This window comes from Pinus tabuliformis, chromosome 8, assembly GCF_031772625.1.
Source record: "Pinus tabuliformis cultivar Carrire ecotype Pingquan chromosome 8, CPIR1, whole genome shotgun sequence".
Classification (NCBI taxonomy): domain Eukaryota; kingdom Viridiplantae; phylum Streptophyta; class Pinopsida; order Pinales; family Pinaceae; genus Pinus; species Pinus tabuliformis.
In genome coordinates, this window is record NC_142294.1 from 1,517,109,327 (window position 1) to 1,517,125,809 (window position 16,483).

A 16,483-nucleotide genomic window follows, 5' to 3' on the forward strand; every position below is an offset into this window, starting at 1 on the left:
AAGGAAATCACAGCTTTCAGAGGAATAATCCAAGGATACACTTTATCTTGAAGAATGAGAGGTCTCATCATGAGCCGGCTTATCATTATCACAGATATTATAACTTGCTGACTTTGCCAATACTGTACACCACAACAGGGCAATGACTCAAGATTGTTGCAATCAAAAGACAAGGGGTCTCATCATGAGCCAGCTTGTTCAGCAAAGTTATAAATCAAGTGAATGACTGTGTCATAATTTGGCTACCAAACCAAGACATTGTTCTTTAAGAATAAAAAGAAAATAAAAGCAATAAGTGTGGATATGGATTTTTTCTTTGAAAGTTGTAGGTCACCTTAAGTAGGATATAGGATCATTGTTGGGTAACAGGTAACCCTGTAGAGGCTATAAATGCCTGCTGGAAGTAGAGGCTCTACCTACGACAAATGAGCATATTTAAAACTGGTTTACAAAGGAGACTTTGTTTTATCTTTACAAGACCAAGTAATGGCTGATGTAAATACAAGGACTAGCCTGAGGAAGAAAATAATTAGAGTAGAAAGTGGTTGAAACAAAATATCATTGACAGTTTAGAGCATAATGTACTCTATCTTTCCATAACAAAGTTTAATTTTCTGAAAAATTTTCTGTTTTGGAAGTTTGAAAAATTCAATAGAAAAATAAAGATAACTGGTTCTTCCAAGTGAATTGCCAATTGTTGTGGCCACCAACAACCCCCCTCCTTATTTAGTATTAGTAATAACACTAGGTAAGTGGGGACCCTTAGTAAAAATTCAAAAATTCAATTAAGGCTCATGTATTTTACTCCTTAAGAAAACATCGCATCGCGCAAAGACTGATAGGGCATTTCCTTATGAGTAAAAATGATAAACTGCGAAAGTGCGACGCGAATTCCATCGCATCGCATGCATTAAGAAACACTCACATTGGAAAACCTTAAAAAAATCGCCGATATCCGATATGCGATATCGCATATCGCAATGTCACATAAAAAACACATAACCATTTAACGATTATAGCAATTCGCGATCTTGCGATAGCGCGATACTGTGATCTGCGATCTTGCGATACTGCGATCTTGCGATCGCGCGATACTGCGATCTGTGATTCTGCAATAAGCGCGATCAAGCGACCCTGCGATAACACATATTAGTGAAAAATGCGATAATGCGACATTGCGATGTTGCGATGCGAATCGCAGAAACTTTCCATCGCAGATTTTCCCCGGCTCAACATTCAAGAAAAGCTGTCCATAAACCAAAAATTGGATATGCGCTTTAATGATAATTAATGAATGATACGCCAAGTGTTGATGAAAGACGGTTTTGTGTTTTTCGAAGAGTCAGTTCACGTCAGGTGGCATGTTTTTGTACATCCGTAGAGCTTAGAGCTTTCTTGTCGATTTTTATTATCGTTACTCTCTCCTCATGTGTGAACTGTAGGAACGAAAAATAGAAACAACATGAAGCAATGTGCAGGAAGAAATAAAGGAAAAGGGTAAAGCTCCAATGCTCAGAGGCAGAGAAAAGATGCCCTCATAAGCGGATACCGCATGTAACAGAGCCGCAGATTCACAGAATGCTGTTGAGCTATCCATTACAGATCTTTCAGTCACAACCATGGTTGAATGAGTAGTTGAACAATACTGATATCAACAGGCGGTTTAACGCTCATGGTCAGAAGCTCACGAAAGCAGTATGTTTACAAAATTTTGAAGCTTATATCCTGTGAAGGAAAAGGCGCTAAAGGTGAAAAATGCGTCAGAAAGGCCCGGATCAAAGAACGGAGGCAGTTTCCGATGTGCGGTTAGCGCCTAGCGCTAATCGTGCATCGCTGAGAAAATTGCTCAAAAAGCAAATTCTCTAACTACTCAGTCACTCGTAAGCCCGGAAAACGCAAGAAAGCAAAGGCAGAAGCAATTCAAGGATTAACCAAGTGGAACTTGGATTATCACTGGGCATACACAGTAAATCCACATAGCCAGAGGATGACTCTTGAGTATATCATCTATTTTGCTGAAAAGATGGTGCCATCTCTTACCATTTCTGTTTGCTTAGCTCAACCAAAAGCGGAACACAGTTAGCCGACTCTACCCAGGCAAATATTGAATGCTTGCAACATTAAGGAGCAAATGCAGAAATAGTTAGATATTAGATTTAATTTTTGGAAATAGTTTTGCTTAGAAAAAGGGCGGTCATTTAAACCGTATCCTGAATCTGTGTAATTAAGTTATTTAGTTAGTAGTATTTAAACCCTTCTCATGCATTTAGAGAAGGGTCCAGAAATTTATCAAAAACTTGTCCTCAGAACATGCACTTTTGCACCCTCAGAGGAGGTTTTGGTGAATGAATGGATCAAGATTTGTTGATGTTTTCATTTGATATCTGCTACTGATGTTGCACTTCTGTACTCTTAGTAGATGTTAGAGCAAGGAGAGATAAATCATTGTTGCTTGAAGCTTATGAGTAGGATCAGTCATAAATGGTACTTTTATCTCTTGACCATTTCTGCTTATATGTTAAAGTGATATATAGTTTTTAGTTGTTTATGTATTATTGTATGAATGCTTGAGTTATCATTTGGCACTTTTGTACGGTGGTTGCTACTTATTTATGTTTAATGTATGAATAGCTCATTATGCGATAGGTTGTTCACAACTGTTTCGTCTAACTTTTTATGCGAAGTGGTTCATCTTAATTGATTTCCTTTCTTATAATCGTTGAATGATCTTTATTACCAGTTGTTATTTGAAATCTCTTTAGATCGCATAATAGAAGAATTACATCCCGGGTTAGCATAGATTTAGATGTGTTGTTTATTAGATTACAATAGCATAGAATTATATTAAAGTTTGAATTAGAATAGCTTAGATAGGAACTGTTAGATCAGCGACATCCAATTCTACACACACACACTCATAGATTGGGAAACTGGTCCCATTATCCCCAGTCGGACCCACTATACCAAACGGATAAGGAGCTGCCAACCAAGGTCCGGACCGGGCGGGTATCCCCCTTGTTGTCGACCTGATTTTCGGGGCTTCAACATTTTCACGGGAAAACAAGTGTTGATTACGATATGCCATCAATCTCTTCTAGGAAGAATGGAAACTAAACAAACGTCAACAACAGTATGCAGAAATCATGTTTTCTCGATCTCTTAGACGTGACTAAACTAATAATTTTTTTGAATAATAAGGTCATTGATATAGAAAGGTGTCAAATTTATTTAACAATGGTATTTTCTATGCTTAGCACAATTAATTAAATGTTCCTTAAGAAACCCAATGAAAATTCAGAATGTAGTTGTCCAATAGAGATCATGTTAGCCATTAATCAAATTAACAATAACAATAGATAGAACATAAAAAAAAATGTAGAAGACAAGCTAAGATGAGAGAAAATAAGCGTATGGATCAAGCTAGGGAAAAACTCCAAGATGGAGAAAACCCTTGATCAATTCTTCTTATTATTAATAATATCAAATGTTCAGCAGAGAGAGAGTACAATAATTCAAGGTCAATATTGGCTTGCCAATTAGGATATCAACTATCATTGTCCTCCATCACAGTTGCAATTCTGGTGTTTTTAAGATGTAACCTCTTAATCCGATGGAAAATAGTAGAAGAAACTTGTTCTAGCTGAGGGTACTTTCAGATCATCACGAAGTTGTAAGGATATGTCCAATCTAGTCAACTATCCAGCTACTATTCAAGGCTACATGAATATTACAAGAGCTCTAGATTTATTGTTGTTGGTTGCTGCTCCTATTTAAGGCATGAGACACACAATTACAGTCCTTACAAAACCATTCAAAATAGACTTTTATAGCTACAGCCTCCCTCCAAGACAATTTTCCCTCTTTATCTCACAAATTTGGGCTCAATCGAACCCCAAGAAAGCCTCCATGTATACCTACCTTCACCAAATTAGGGATGCGGTCTACTTGTACAGAAACTAACGCTTTCGGTCCACTGATTTGCAAGATGAGATCTATGGCCTGCTTAATAAATAATTCTAGAGATATGACCCATCTAAGAGATAGATTTCACACCATAGAAGTACACCCAAAACACTTTAACTCTGCGATAAGCCTCAGGAATAATTTGGACCTACAATAGGAGAAATATGAGCCAAAAAATAGTTCTCAAATAAGAACAAACTTTCCTTAACATGCTTGGCCTCCTGCCTAAGTAACTCAACCCATCAAATAACCCTAACATGACGTTAACTAAGCTCTTTCTCCTTCGCTAGAGTCATCTTTCCTTATGCAGTTGTTTCAGAGAGAGAAATTTGATATTAATATGTATCGAATTAGGATGGAGGGCACTGCCTTTTATAGGAGACAGATAGGGGTTTAACTTGGTTAATTAACCCCAAGTTGACCTAGATGAGTTACACACACGTGGGCATAAATTCAAAAACATAATTATCCTTATCCAAATTTCACGAACTTTATACCAATTTTGGTCCTCTCAAAAAGAGGAATTTAATGCAATACTTATCTCCATCAACTGAGATGACCAAACTGGAATTTTTCCCTAGTTTCCAATTTTAACAAAACGATAGTTGGACAAGGTTAACTCAGGTACAATAATAAACCTTCTTTTAAGAAATATAATATATTGATAAGTAAAGTCAACACTTCACTTGATGTAACACAATTACAACATATATTTAACACTCTAAAATCCCCAGAGATTAGCTTGAACTTTGGATAAGAAAATCACGAAGGGAATGACTCAGGGATAGAGTAATAGGATGAAGACCAACAAGAAGAGAAAAAACATGCATCGATAAATGGGTTATGGGATATTATGCCTACCCCATGTTAAATAACCAAATAATTTTGGGAATATCATACTCAAAGTAAAGGCTTGATCCTTGTTGGAAATTGTAACTAGGTTCAATCTTCATAATTTTCATTGTACTTGTATCATAATGTAAGAAAAAAAATATTATTATTTATTTTATTATCAAGCATGTTCTTCATGATTTTTTTGGGTTAAAATAAAGTGTAAAAGGGTATGCTCTTCATGACCCTTGTAAAAGAACAAAATTTTATTTTTGTAGTGTGTCATTTTTCCCTCTAGGTTGCTAAGTTGTCCCTCCAGCAAACAAGTCATCTTGCCCAAAGGACATGACCCTTTGGATGGAGAAAAAACTATAAATTTACACCTAGCATCCTCCATTTTCGAAAATAGTTTGTTGGACTTTCGTGCAAAATCATGGATCACATATGAAGCATAATAGAGGCACTCTATATGGTACAACAAAGACACATTTGTAGCATCGTTTCTGAAGCATGATGAACAAGCATTCTATAACATGTAAAGTGAGTATCCTGAGGCATGCAGAGAAAATTTCTAAGGAATGTAAGATGAATTTCCTGAGGCATGTAGAGTGATTCTATTGAAGCATATACCTGAGTTTTTTATGACATACTTCCGAGACTTATGTGGCATACATTCAAGAAATTCTGAGGCAATATTAAAAATGAACAAGAAATATACCATGGATAGATGGAAACATACTTATGGATCAATGTTTCATGGAGGGAGGACTTGGAATTTGAGGGATTAGTTGTTACTCTGACTTGGATTTCTCTTGTTGATGATGAAGCTATAAGGAAAGGATTGATGATTTTTCCCCTTATGGGTTTTTCTCTAGCCTCTGGTCTAATCTCTTGTGTCTCTTGTCTCTTGTGCATTATGATCTCTATTTTGTTAATGTGTGATTACTTGATGGTATAACTAATCTGAAAATTAAATTCTAAGTTTAGTATATCAGTCACAAGTAATTACCATGATAAGGAATTATATCATCTACCTCAATTTCAACATGGTATTAGAGCTAAGGTCAAGGAAGATACACTAATATAATACTCCATAAGTATATATTGAGATCATATTTTACAATAGAAGTCTATTAAGGATGCCTCTATTTGTGGTTTCTAGTTAGAAAAGGAATCTGAAGGTTTGTGCTAAGAATCCAAAGATCCTCAAAGTTCATCTCTATGTTGAATCCACATCAGAGTTCACTGAAATAAGGCATATGAATTCTCTTTGTAATAAATGACATGGCTTATATGTCATACTTGAATTTAAGTAGGGCTGAAATCTAAAGACAATTTTGAGTATAATAGATCAAGGTATGAGCATAATTGATATATGTGGTCCCAATTTACTTTCAAATCAATTGAGTTTGAACTTTCCATGGAACAATGCCCAATCCGAGAGCTCTGAAGACAATACAATAATCCAATAATTCAATGAAGGCAAGAGAATATCTAATCTATACTTATGTTACAAACAATAATATATTTCTTCATGGAAATAAGGAACTTGAATGGAATCCGAATTAAGGAAGATGTAATATGAGCCTCAGTTTTCTGAATAGAGGAATAAGGAATGCGAGAAAAGGAAGAAGTGATATGATCCCTGTGAATGATCTTATTCTTTTCTCTGAAATAAAGCATTCTATTTGACTACATAGAAAATAATGTTTTGATAAAAAAAAATTTCCAAAGTAGCTTTAGTGTTAGATGTAGGAGAGTGCTCCATTTTGGACTATTTTCATGGTGTTTTGATATCAAATGTTTTTTTGCAATGCTTTATGTTAAAGCTTAGTAGTTAGAATGTTGCTTTACTCTTACATAATGTAGTTATTAAATTTTATATGTTTATTAATTACATGTTATGAAATATGAATCATTATTATTTAAATTTATTTTAATGTGTATGTGTGTAATTTTATCAATAAAAGAAAAATTACAATACAACAAATTGAATTAATGGATTTCTTATCTTTTATTTTTTATTATTTTCTACTTGAATTGATATTATGCTTTATTTTTATTCTTTTATTTAATGCTTCATTTTATGGACATTACAACATCTCGCATATTAATTTGACATTTAAATTATTATACTCATTTACAATTTCTACAACATCTCCTTCATATTGAGATAACATTTAAATGTTTGAACACTGACATGATTATATTTCCAAGTATGCATGATTATGATCTCTATAAAATCCTTGTTGTGGATCGATGGTAGCAATGTTGTATCTCAGCACTCTACAAGAAAAAACATCCTGATTACCAAACCACTTCAAGTCCCCTCATCCTACAGATTGGTAAAGATTGAGAACACAGTCAGAATTATGCCTCAAGACATCTTATGTACAAATAGTCATAGAGGCATTTATTTCCACAAAGATGAAAGAGAAAAATCTAAAGTCTGAAATTTGTAGTAAGGAGAAGTATAGTTGAAGGTCTTGTTAGAAGAAAATTATCTTATTCTTGATCAATAATAAATACCATAGGTATGTATCCTTGTTTGTGACACTTATGAGAAGAATTGAATATGACTTGAGCTACCATGATAAGAAGTTATATTTTGTTGAGAACACATCTCCTTGAAGTAGCCCATGAAATTTGTAATATGGTACCATACTCAAAGCCAGAGACAAAGAACAAGTAGGTTTTATCAGGTAATAATTGAGAAGGTATGTATAACCTCTGTTCATTTCAAAATTCTCTTGAATACCAAGTTTTCTAGTTTATGAAGAATCTGTAGACTAAGTTACCAACCTTATGCTCTCTTAAAAAGTAGTAAAAGGTCTGAGTAGATATATTAGAGACCATTGATATATTAACATTCAATTACTTTCCTTGCATATGAAGGCTAGGTTTCTATGATTAAGAAATGAAATGAACTCCATATAGAAGTATTGTCAAATAATTCTAGGGTTTTGTAGTAGAATTTGCAAATCTCGATTATGGAAATTTTAAAAAGGATCTAGGGTTTTGTAAACACTAGCTAAGGCACAAATAACAAAAAATATGATAAAACCCTAGGAATAATTATTTCCACTATTAGTAGAAACCCTAGCTCTTGATAATGATAGAAATGACATAATATTGATGTGAGGTGAAAAGGTCCAAGATTGAGAGGGAGTTGACCTTCCTCAAAAGATAAGTACTCTCCTTGATTACTACTATTGCTACTATCTTTGTGCTTTTCTTATTTATATTTGTTCCTTTATAGCCTCCTAATAAAGTTTGCAGGTTAATAATGAGAACTATTCAAGACTTGACAATAGGTGAAAGAATGGAAAGAACATAGCAAAGCATGAAGATGGAAGATTGAAAAAAGAGAGAGCAACTTGAAGGTTCTCCCAGTAAGAGAGACAGGATAAAGTAAAGATGATTGCCTCAGTTAGAAGAGTCACTCAAAATTTTTGAAGGAGCCTCATGATCAAAGAAGACCTCGTACTTTTGGAAACAAGGATTCTTGAGCCAAAGAATGTAATATTGACTTTAGAGGAGCTAGAAGAAGAAGTTGACTTGAAGGATGTTACAACTTGGGACTTGATGTTACATCAATTAAATTTACATTGTTGATGATGAAGAAAAATACTACCGATGATTGGTATGGTTTCTTGGAAGAATTAGAAGCATACATTTTGTTGCTCTATGGAGGCAGAATATGTGGCAGTTAATACAATTAGCTGTGAAGTATTTTGGCTCCATAAAAAGGTTGATGAACTATTTGACGACCTGCTGAATTCAATCATGATTCTACATAAAGGTTGTCAAGAACCTGGATTTTCATAGAAGATGGAAGCACTTAATGATGATCAAGAGTATGGTGCAGGGAGGAGCCGAGAAGATACAAACATGATCTCCATGGATGAACAAATAGTTGATGTAAGTTAAGTATGAGTACTTCTGACACAAGCTTTGGGATTGTAATAATCTCATCCCTAGTTGTGAGGGAGTGAGGGTGGACATTGTGTTCTCCATGTGTCACGTACTATGTCTAGGACTAACAATTGTAAGCATAGTGCATGAACACTAGTAGGGAGAATGGTGGATTGGATAAGCATCAGGGACGTACATTCTTGAGTCATGTATTATGGCTGAATAGGATTAGCATCCGAAGTTGGATACATGGACTTGGTAAAGAATTGTCTGGAGGACATACTTTTCCTTGGATTAGGATACGTTCTTGTGAGGTTATACCTTCAAAACTCCAAGGTGTGGTATGTCTCTTGAGAGGAAGTGGTGTCCAAATTTATGCCTCTTAGCATTGTGCTCTTATCTATTGGAGAGATAAAGCATAGTTGTTAAGGCCTTGGTATTTTGACAATGTTGGATATGATGATGTAAATCATCTTTGATGCTTACCAATCCAGATCCTTTCTTACTAAGAAGTATTCAACTTGATAATATCGTGGCGATTCATTATGAATAGCTCCCTAGTTAAGAAGGAGTGTTCAAAATTGTAACTCGGATTGGTCTTCATAATTGTTATTGTACTTATATCATTATGTAAAAACAAAAAGAAGAAAAAATATGATTACTTTTTTTATTATCAAGCATGTTCTTCATGCTTTCTTTTGGTCAAAATAAAATCTAAAAGGGAATGTCTTTGGGACCCTTGTAAAAGAAGAAAAAGTGAGTTTTGTAAAGTGTCATTTGTCCCTCAAAGTTTCCAAGTCAGCCCCCCAGCAAGTAAGTCAGCCTGCCAAAAGGATTTGACCCTTCACATTGACAAAAAATTATAAATTGGCACCTAGTATCCTCCATTTTAGAAACTAATTCGGTGGACTTTGGTGGAAAATTGTGGATGACATTTGAAGCATAATAGAGGAAAAATATAGGCACTTTGTATGGCATAGCAAAGGCACATTTGTAGAATATTTTTTGAAGCATGAAGAATGGGAATTTTATTACATGTAAAGTGAGTATCCCGAGGCATGGAGAGCGATTTTTTGAGGCATGCAAGACGAATTTCCTCACGCATGTAGAATGAGTTTACTGAAGCATATACCTAAGTTTTATATGACATACATTTGAGACTTTTGTGGAATACATTTAAGACATTCTGAGGTAGTATTAAGAACAAACAAGAAATATGTCACTCACAGATGGAAACATACTAATGGATCACTATTTTCGTGGAGGACTGACTTGGAATTTGAGGGACAATTTATTACACTGAATTGGACTTCTATTTTTTTGAAGAAGCTATAAGGAAAGGATTGATGGGTTTTCCCCTTATGGGTTTTTCCCTAGTCTCTAGCATAAAATTTTGTGTATCTTGTCTCTAGTGCATTATGATCTCTTTCCTGTTAATGTTTAATTTCTTGATGACACAACTAATCAAATTGAATGCTAAGACTAATGTATATATCGGCCAAAAGTAATTACCATGATAAGAATTCTATCATCTACCTGAATTTCAGCAATCCCAACTGATAGATCTTCATTATCTTGTACTATGACCCAAATTATTGGATATTCCCCTTTGAAATAAAAAAAAAAGTATATACCTTCAAGCATTCCCCCATGCGGAGATAATTTTATTAATGATCTTAGGAATTCTAAAGATAAAATTTTGTTGTATGATTTACTCGCTCGAAATGAACGTGTGTTGTTGAATGCAATTGAAAACATTATTAAGAACATCGAACCAAATGGTTCATTTGATAAAGTATCCAAGGATGCCAATCCTCCTTTCAGTAAATTAATCATTGATCATGTCACTCTAATAGGACAAAGGTATGCTTTTGAAACACCTTCCTTTCTCTTGACCTTGAAATTTGTAATAAAAATGTGCATAATCTTATGGTTGATTCGAGAGAATCGGACAACATTATGTCCCTAGAGTGATAACATTAATGGTCAACCTAAAAAATTTGATACTCAGATTGTTTAACTAGACAGGTCTAGTGTTACAGTGCTAGGAATCCTCCCAAATGTTATCATCAAGCTAGCCTCTAATCCTTAGGCTTTTCGAACCACATATTCGTAGTAGAAATCCCTGATCATTAGGTTTTGTTTCTCACCAGTGAATAGTCATCTAAATTAAATGGATATTTTGCGACTGATTGATACCATCTATGGTTACCTCATAAAGGGTAAGAAAATAAGATGCGGGTAGACCAAGAGAGATATATTAAGCATGTCATGGAAGCCTGAAACAAGCCTATATTGTTCAGTGACATTGTGCTGCACGTAAATTTTTCTATGGAAGCCTTTTTCAAAGACTTTCATGATGGTGTCTATTCGTATGTGGATTCACAAAGACAATCAAAATAATTAATTACACTAACATCCTAAACTCAGACTTCCCATACCATATTCAAATGTTGTTGATGTAAAGTCATATGTTGGCTTCTGGTATTTACTTTTTGACAACTCCAAATTGAAAGAGGGGACAACTGTTAGCTACATTCTCAAAGATATGAAAGGAAATACAACTCTTATCACTTCTAGATTAGATTTTGAGTGCATGAACAAAACTATTGAATATGAGGCCTTGATAGAAGGATTAAGGAAAGAATTTGATCTTGATGTAAAATTATTATAGGTATTTGGTGACTCTGAAATTGTAGTTAAGAAGGTACACAATTAAATGTATTTTATTTTGATTAATTTAAATAATTAATAACATGAGGTATGGCATCTATGTAGTAATTTTTCTTCATTTAATATTTTCTCCATCCCTCTTTTATAACATTGTCACGTTGACCTATTGACGGATGTTGCGTTTAGGTTAATTCCCTCAGAAAGTTTCTTCACTGACTCATTTTATGTGGAATTTATGTATAGGCCGATAATCCCTGGTGACATTACGAGTTATGATGTTTTTGATGATGATTCTCCAATAAAAAAATTTCCTCTGCATTCAAGGAAATTTCAAAGATTCAATTATTGATGAAGAGGTACATGACCAATATGTGAAAAGGAAATCATCCAATTTAGAGAGCATATCTAAAAATTCCGTATCAAGGTTAGTATATGGATTAGAAAAGTTTTATGATCTCTATAACAAGTTCAAGAAGATAACCAATTGTAAGATAAACATCTCTACCATGAAATATGAGGTCATAAATTTAGGGACTAAAAAATATCCAATGAATGTAAATTTGGGAATATGCTACACTCCTACTAAAATGTCAACATTAATTAAACTATTCAAGGAATAAAAGGATATCTTTGCATAAATGTAAACATTAATTAAACTATTCAAGGAATAAAAGGATATCTTTGCATGGACTTTTGATGATTTAAATACATAAATAATTAAGAAAATAAGTTTAATAATAAATATCTAAAACTTTAATATTAATACTGTAATTGCGAATAATCTTAAAAGAAAAAACGCTGAACAAATTTACATTTTGGATAATTTATTCTAGGAAAACCATTAAGAAAAACACTTAAATTTCATTATGATATTTTTTTAGTCGTATTATTATTATTATTATTATTATTTTCTATACCAAATTAAAATAGTTTATTTGTGAAGCACATCAAATTTCTTTATTTTATTAATATTTGCACATATTATATTGATGGGGCGATAAGCAATGAAATAAATGGGATTGGGCTATAGTAATGTTCTCCTTTACTTCCATGTTCGATTTACATTTTTTGTTAGCACATACGTTGTAGTTCAACAAGGCTATTGTTTTTGTCTCTTGTTGTCGGTTTCCCCAAAGACAATTATTTTCTTTCTCTTGTTGCTAGTTTCCGCTTGAGAGGGGTAGTAAATAGTTTTGTTATTTGTTTTTTATTAAAATCCCCTCTAATTTTGCAAGTTCATAAGTCTCCACTTTACTACCTCTAGTTTAGTTTGCAATGTGGCTTACCAAAGACAACAATTTTGCTAAACTCATGTAAATCATTTTATTGCAATACAAAGACAAAATTTTTTTTTAAATCACTAATCTCCCTAGCCTCCTTTCATTCATATAGGAACGTCGACTTGTTCAAAACACTAGTCAAAGAAACATGCGAATTTCATCCAATTGCTTCACAAGATGAGACATCTCACAAATTCAAAATAGCCCATATTTTTAGCATCAATGGTTTTGTAATTTTTTTATAACTAGCACAACCACATCGGTAAATGTGGTTGATATATGTCAAAGGCATATATCAATCAAATAAACAACTGAAGGCATATAATTATGATTTCTAAGATTATTATTAATAATTAATATTACTACTGTTATTAATTAATGTTATTATTTCCATTTTTAATTAATAAATAATAATCATAAATAACTAATTATTACTACTAATATTTTTTAATATTGCTTTAAAAATATTAATATTGTTAGTTAACTAAATATTTGTGTGGTTGTATCTTCCGGATCCATCGCATTTTATTATTTTTATGCATCGACGTTTCGAACCATCCTCTGTGGTTCATCATCAGGATTTGAATTTATGAAGAAGTCATAGAGGTATGAGGATGAATAAATAAATTTTAAGATAGGTGGTGTGAAGAGCCGACAAGTTTTTTGATTAAAGAGGTATATTAATTAATTTAAGATTGATTTATTTTGATTTAATTTTGAATTTGAATCTAATTAAGCATTTTTTGTTTTTAATTAATATGTTTTCATCTAATTTGATTTTGATTAATATACTTTGATAGTTAAATTCCATTGAATTCCATTTCATTTAATTTATTTTATTTTATTATTAATTTAATTTAAGCCAAAGCTTCATTATGATTTAATTTAGTTATTTTAATTAATTAATTTATATATATATATATATATATATATATATATATATAATTTATTATAATTTAATTTAATTTAGTCACTCCTAATTGGATTTAGTTTTCAATTTAATTTATTATTAATTTGATTTAAACCAAAGCTTTATTACGATTTAATTTAGTTAATTAATTTTATTTTTTTTTAATCCTAATTTGATTTTGGTTTTTGTTTATTTGAATTTTATTTTAGTATGATTAATATGATTTAATTTCAGTGCACTTTTATTATAATTCTATTTTTATTTTAATTTTTATTTGATTTTAAATTTTGTTGGACTTAATCATGCTATATTTTAATTACTTTAGTTATAATTTGAATTATATATATATATATATATATATATATATATATACATTATGTTTAATTTAATTTATTTAGATATAATTTAATTATGGATTCAATTTAATTTAATATAGTTTAGCTTCATTAAATTTTGATAGTGAAGGAGATTAATCTGACAAGGGGATTTTTAAGGGAAGAAAAACAGGAGGACCAGGAAACCAAGGGGGGTCGGGACTTGACTAGGAAGTGGTAGAATCATTTGTTATCGCGGGAATCCAATTGTCACTTATTTTCCAACCATCATCACGATTTAGGTTGTTGGGGTGTTTTCTTATTTTGATTGCTTCTCTGAATTTCCTATGGTGGTAATGCTCAATTTTGGCCATAACATAGGAGTTTTCGATGCTAATGTGGTGATTGGTTTTACTGGAGTGCTCAACCAAAGCTGAGGTTTTAGAGCGGTTATGGTTGATGTCAGCCGCATGTTCTTGAATCCTGGTTAATATAGATCGGCCGGTTTCACCAATGTATGTCTTTCCACATGAACAAGGGACCAAATAGACCCCTTTTTGGTGTTTAGGGTCAATAGGATCTTTTACTGATTTAAGGCATCTGTTAATTGTTTTCATAGGTTTGAACGTGGTTTTTATGTTGTTCTTTCTCAAGATGTGTAAATCCAATTAGGAGTAACTAAATTAAATTAAATTATAATAAATTATATATATATATATATATATATATATATATATATATATATATATATATATATATATATATATATATATATATATATATATATATATATATATATATAGATATTAAAGTAACTAAATTAAATCATAATGAAGCTTTGGCTTAAATCAAATTAATAATAAAATAAAATAAATTAAATGGAATGGAATTCAATGGAATTTAACTATCAAAGTACATTAATCAAAATCAAATTAGATGAAAACATATTAATTAAAAACAAAAAATCTTAATTAGATTCAAATTCAAAATTAAATCAAAATAAATCAATCTTAAATTAATTAATATACCTCTTTAATCAAAAAACTTGTCGGCTCTTCACACCACCTATCTTAACATTTATTTATTCATCCTCATACCTCTATGACTTCTTCATAAATTCAAATCCTGATGATGAACCACAGAGGATGGTTCGAAACATCGATGCATAAAAATAATAAAATGCAATGGATCCGGAAGATACAACCACACAAAATGAAAATCGCAGAAGTCTCAAATCCACTAAATAAATATTTATTAATATGAATATTGTTAATATAAATATAATTAAAAATATAAATCTTTTTAATCTTCTTAATTAAATATTAATATAAATATTGTTATTTAAATTTATAGCATTATTAATTAATAAATATTAATAATAATTAAGTCATTCATTTATGTTTCATTCATTACTAATTAATTCATTAAATAATTAATTCATCCATTCATCAAATAATAAATTAATTAATTAAATCACAATGTGACATTGGACCATGGCCCATTCTCGTATTGAGACAATATTTGTCACAATGCGACGTTGGAACATGGTTGACCATGGTCGAATTTATAAAACATTGTTGACCATGATTGATAATATAAATCCAAGGGAATAATAAACCCTAAGGATTAATAATAAAATCCCAAGGCATTATAAATCTAAGGGAATAATATTAAATCTTAGGAATATGAACCCTTAAATTAATAAACCCAAGGGACTGAGATTATAAACCCAAGGGATAAAAATTATAAAACCAAGGTATATAAATATTATAAACCCTAAAATAAACATGCTCGATTTTCATATTGAGACAATACTTGTTAGAATGTGACGTTGGACCACGGTTGACCATGTTTAATTGTGGCTGATTTTCATATCAAGATGTTCGACCATGGTTAACTCTGACTAACCATGGATAACCATGTTTTATTTTATAAAACATGGTTGAGAATGGTTGAGCAAGGTTGACCATGATTGACCATGGTTGACCATGATTGATAGTATAAATCCAAGGGAATAATAAAACCTAGGGACTAATACTGAAAACCCAAGGGATTATAAGCCTAAGGGAATAATATTAAACCCTAAAAATATGAACCCTTAGATCAATAAACCTAAGGGATTGATATTATAAGCCCAAGGGAATAATAAACCCAAGGGATAATTTTTTTATAAACCCAAGGGATAATTTTTTTATAAACCCAAGGTATATAAACCCTAAGATAAATATTATAAAACCTAAAATAAACATGGTTGACCATGGTTGACCATGATTGATTTTCATATTGAGACAATTCTTGTCAGAATGCGATGTTGGACCATGGTTAACCATGGTTGATTTTCATATCAATAAAATATTTGTCACAATGTGACGTTCGACCATGCTTGGCCATGATTGGCCATGGATGGCCATGTTTTATTTTACAAAACATGGTTGAACATGGTTGACCAAGGTTGACCATGATTGACCATGGTTGATCATGGCTGACCATATTATCATATTGAGAGAATCTTTGTCATAATGTGACGTTGGTTCATGGTTGAGACAATGATTGATTTTCATATTGAGATAATATTTGTCACATTGTGACGTTGGATA